This window comes from Schistocerca piceifrons, chromosome 11 (assembly GCF_021461385.2).
Source record: "Schistocerca piceifrons isolate TAMUIC-IGC-003096 chromosome 11, iqSchPice1.1, whole genome shotgun sequence".
Lineage (NCBI taxonomy): Eukaryota > Metazoa > Arthropoda > Insecta > Orthoptera > Acrididae > Schistocerca > Schistocerca piceifrons.
The window spans coordinates 17,424,035-17,429,749 of NC_060148.1; positions in this window are offsets into that span (position 1 = coordinate 17,424,035).

Here is a 5,715-nt window from a genome sequence, read left to right on the forward strand (position 1 = left end):
TGATTCCTTTAAAATATTAATTCCCAGAGAATAAATACTTATTGTTTGGTTTGAAGAACTATCCTGTGAGACAATTGAAAATTCAGATGTTAATGAAGACCAAACAACAGGCTTTCAGAACAGTATTTAACAGTGAAACACATTTAGTGTATGCACCACCATCGTGAATATAATTAACAAGGAGAAATGGAATCAAAGTGTAAAATTGCTTCACTTTGCAGGTACAGTGATTGTCAACTTAGACGTAAATTTGCTGTTCTCCTCAGGTCTATATGACCAAAAATGGTTGTAAATTTAGTTTTTATCATTTACTAAGATAACATTATGAGATTTGATGACTGGCAGAAAATGTGTATTCAGTAAATATATAAAAATATTTCAAGTGATTTTCTCATTAACCTTAATGGTGAAAAACGTAACATTTAGGTCATAATGACCCAACACAAATATTAATTATATATTAATTATATAATGTCCATTTTTTTTAGTTTCCTTTTGAATTTTATGGTAATAACGATTTTTATTGTTCCAACTTATTCTGAACAATCAGTAATGCCTCTGCATTTACAACAATGTTCTTATTTATTGTTTTGTTTAAGAAATGGTGTAGGACCTCCAAATTATGAATCATTATTGTTTCTGCTCAATTTGAATCATGACACCATGACATTGAGATTATTGACTGATGTTGAGTTATATCAATTTATAAATTCTTCAACAGATGAGGGTACAGTTTCCAAGTGTCAAGAACACAGAGGCTATGCATCTGAAAGTAAGTGTTCGGACTACAGTGACAACATTCCAGAGTCTGTACAAAATAGTGTACAGTCCTATTTTCTAAGAGTCACACTGACCAGTACAATATGGCTCCCTTTCAGCTTTGAGTACCCCCAGGTTTTGCCCCCTGGGGCCCACAGTCCTTTTGTGGGTACATATGTGGTGCGCACAGGGGCCCGAGCTATTGCAGTCTATTTTCCTTCCCAGGCTGTTACCAGCCCTGTTCCTCTCCCTCCCTACCCTTGCTCCTTTGTCCCTGTCCCCTCTTAGTGGACTTATTTATGTCGACCTGGCTATCCTCCTGGCGTTGTTTTGGTCTGTGCTATTGTTCAGCCTACTGTTTCCATCTCCTTTTCGGCGTTTTTCCAAAATTTTCCGTTCAGTGTGAGCCATTTGGGGATGAAATCCCTACAGAGATGCAATAGTGCAGGTTCCTCTCCTCTCCCGTTTCCCTTACACCCTGGCCCCCACTGCTAGGTCACCAGCACAGTAGCCAGTCTATGTGGTGGGGCTGTTAAGTACCCACGTGGCTGAGCACCCTGAAACCACAGGGATCACACTACTAGTACCTGAGCTGTTAATGCCTTGTGTATGCCCATGATTCGATGCTCATCACTTTGGGGTACCAGAACTCCTGGCAATGGCCGCCACGCCAGACAGCCCTTGCTGTGACTGGGTGGCACGCACGGGGCGAGCCCCTGATCAGAGTGGGTGGTACCAGGGCGGGCGCCTTGTGCGTGAAGCAACAAAAGCTTCACCTCCCTGGCCATTCTGTGGCTGTCTCGAAGATCCTTTGGCCTTCCCCTTCCTGGCCACCCCTTGGGAGGCAGGTCAAGCCTGCCAGCTTGGGTTGAAACCTTTCCCTCGGTACCCGGTTTGTACCACGATGGATGGTGGAAGTTTTGCCACGACCAAGCCTTTGTCTTTCATGGAGATGATTGAAGGTAAGTATGGTGGATGGTGGAGTGGAATCAGAGTAAAATGTGGTCTGGTGCTTTGCTCATAAAGACATGTTCTGCTGCCCAGTCTGACGCCCTGTGTGCTTGTGACCGTCTTGGTGCTGTCCCAGTCTCTGTCACGCCTGACCAATCTTTGCACTCAGTACAGGGCATTATTTTCCCCAGAGATCTTCTTCTCCAAACTGACGAGGAGCTCCGTGCTAACCTCGAGTGGTGAGGGGTTCGTGTTAACAGCCGTGTGCAGTGAGGCCCTCTAAACAATCGCCCTGCTACGGGCGCCTTTATCCTGGTGTTCGAGAGGGTGCCCTCCCAGAGAAGGTCAAGGTCATGATGTATCGGTGTGATGTAAAACCTTATATTCCACATCCGTGGAGATGATTTAAATGCTTACAGTTTGGACACGTCTTCCCACTGCACCACTGATCCCCTCTGCTGTGACTGGGTGCCCCCTCCATGATGAGAGTGCCTGTGCTCCCCTGCCAGTGTGTGTAAATTGTCATGGACAGCATTCTCCATGCTCCCCTGCATGCCCAGTGTTTGTTAAAGAAAGGAGTACAAAATCTTAGATCGGCTCACCTACACTGAGGCTCAAGAAAAGTATGACCGGCTCCATCCCATGTCTGTGGCTTACACTTTTGCTTCAGTTATGTCCATTCTCCTCCTCTTCCCAGCCCCACCCCATGCCTTCAGCCTCCTCCTCCCTCCACTCCCCCTCCCCATCAGTACCCATACTCACCTCTTCGGGTGCTGCTCCACATCGGCAGCGCAATCCGTGGCTGGTGCGTGCTAAGATTGTCTGGCGTAATTCCATGCCCACCCTCGCTGAAGTCTGCCATTCTCTTCCTTCCAAAGAGAAGAAGCAGAAATGCAAGAACAAGGGCAAGGCCCCTCTGGTACCCTCTGAGGTGCAGCCTTCCTCTCCTCTAGTACCCTCTGAGGTGCAGCCTTCCTCTCCTCTAGTCAATGAACCGACAGTCTGACCCCACCTATATGGTTATTACCCCATCCTTATCGGTCATGGATGGTGACTCAGCAGTGTGACCAACTCCAGTCCATTTGCTTCCCACTTGGACTCTGGCTTGAGGATCCTCCAGTGGAACTGTAATGGATATTTGCATCACCTTCCAGATTTGCAGACCCTTCTTTCCTTCTACTCTGCTGCTTGTATTGCGCCCGGGAGACACATTTTGTCAATTCTTACTCACCTGCCCTTCGTGGGTCCCATGCTTTCTATCGAAACCGAATTGGTCCCATGCGGGCTTCTGGTGGTGTTTGCACCTTGGTCTGCAACGAAATTTTTAGTAAATGGGTTCCCCTCCATACCACTCTGGAAGCCATTGTTGTCAGGGTCCATCTGGCCACCCCAGTCACAATCTGTAATCTCTACCCCCCACCTGACAGGCTGCCCACATCCCTTGCCCTAACCACCCATCTTCAACAGCTCCCTTCTCCCTTCCTGCTACTAGTAGACTTTAATGCCCACAACCATCTTTGTAGTAGTCATACAACTACTGCCCTACACAGGACAGTTGAAGCTGTTCCGGCAAGGATTAACCTGTGTTTACTAAACACAGGTGCTCCCACACACTTTAATGTAGCACATGGCTCTTCCTCTACCGTTGACCTCTTCATCTGCAGTCCTGCCCTTCTTCCCTCCATTCAGTGGGGTGTCCATAATGACTCATGCAACCATTACCTGATTTTTTTCGTTCTGTCACCCCCCCCCCCCCCCCCAGGTGGGCATCGGGTCAGTATCTGCCCACATTCCTTCTCCTGAAAGAGTGCTCAGAACAACTGACTTTGTCTTTTGTTTCTCACTGCTCGGAGTCATATAATGCCCCATTCAGTGAGTGGGAATTTGCCAGTGCCCTCACGCTTTGTTCCGACACAGTTCCTGGACTGGATCGGATACATAACGAAATGCTCCAACGCTTATCGGTGGCTGGCCACCATCGTGTACTGACCCCCTTCAACCATCTGTGGAGTGAAGCAGTCTTTTCTACCCAGTGGCAGGAAAGCATTCTTGTTCCAGTGTTGAAGCCAGGGAAGCCACCTCTTCAGTTGGATAGCTACTGTCCAATTAGCCTTACTAACACAATGTGCAAGCTCCTTTAATGCATGGTGAGTCGGCAGCTGTTTTGGATCGTTGAATCCTGCAACCTTTTGTCATCAACTCAAAGTGGATTTTGCTGTGGCCGCCCTACGGTGGATAACTTTGTCCCCCTGGAGTCTGCTATCCGGTCGGCTTTTGCCCATCGGCAACACCTCCTTGCAATCTTCTTTGATCTGCATAAAGCCTAGTGACACCACCTGGCGCCACCACATCCTCACCACCCTTCACGAATGGGGCCTTCGTGGCACTCTGTCCGTTTTTATCCTTAACTTCCTTTCTTGTTGCTCCTTTCGGGTTCATGTTGGCTCTTCCTACAGCACTCCTCATCGGCATGAAAATGGGGTTCCACAGGTTCTGTGCTGAGCGTCCCTCTTTCTCATAGCCATTAATGGTCTGGTGACAGCTGTTGGGCTGACAGTGCCCCCCTCTTTGTATGCTGACGATTTTTGGATCTACATTGCTTTCTCTGTAATGGGCACTGCAGAATGCCGTCTACAGCGGACAATCTGCCAGGCACACTCATGGGCTCTCTCCCATGGCTTTCGGTTTTTGGCGGCCAAGTCGTGAGTCATGCATTTCTGCCGTTGCTGTACAGTTGATCCCCATCTGGAACTGTTCCTCGATGGCCAGCCCCTCAAGGTGGTGGACACTCATCGCTTCTTGGGTCTGGTCTTCGACACCCAGTTGACATGGCTCCCTAATCTTTGCCAGCTGAAGAGGATATGCTGGTCCCATCTCAAAGTTAGGTGTCTGTGCAATACCACATGGGGTGCCAACCACTCTATTCTCCTGTGATTGTATCAAGTGCTGGTCCAGTCTTGTTTAGACTATGGAAGTCCTGTCTGTGGTTCTGTATCACCTTCGACATTGCAGATACGAGACCCCATCCACCACTGTGGGGTCCAACTTGCGACTGGTGCCTCCCGGACTAGCCCTGTACTTAGCCTTCTCGCAGAGGCGTGGATTCCACCACTGCGAGTTTTGTGCCAACAACAGCTGATATCTTATGCGCTCCGCATTTGTTGCACCCCAAAGCACCCTAATTATGATCTCCTTTATCCAGACATGGAGACACCCTGCCAGCAGCGGCCACGATGTGGGCTTACCATGGCTGTCCGCATTCAGTCACTCTTTTCTGAACTCCAGCAATTCCCATTACCACCTCTCTTCTCTGCTCACGCACGTACCCCTCCTTGGTGCGTCTCTCGGCCACAGCTCTGTCTTGATCTCTCAACCAATTCAAAGGACTGTCCCTCTGATGGCTCTTCTCCACCAGTTCTACTGTCTCCTCTGTTCTTTTCAGGGTTCAGAAGTGATCTATACCGATGGTTCCATGGTTGCTGGTCACACTGGTTTTGCTTACGCCTATATGTGACACACAGAACTTCGTTCCTTGCCAGATGGCTGTAGTGTTTTTACTGCAGGATTGGTAACCATCTTTCTCACACTGGACCATATCCGCTTCTGCTCAGGACTATCCTTCACTATCTGTAGTGACTCATTGAGCAGTTTGGACGCTGTTGGTCAGTGCTTCCCCCTGTCACACGTTGGTCACCACTATCCAGAACTCCCTTTCTCTCCTTGCTCAACGTGGATGCTCAGTGGTTTTCATTTGGACTCCAGGCCATGTTGGAATTCCTGGCAATGAACTTGCTGATCGACTGGCTAAATTAGCTACTACCAGGCCATCTCTTGCTATTGGCATTCCAGAAATAGACCTTTGCTCACACATTTTGGGCCTTAGGGATGCAGAATGGCACACTCTTTCTTCACTGAACAAGCTCAGGTCGATTAAGGATTCTGCAACTCTGTGGCGGTCCTCCTTCCAGGCCTCTCGTAAGGCCTCTGTCATCTTATGTCGGCTCC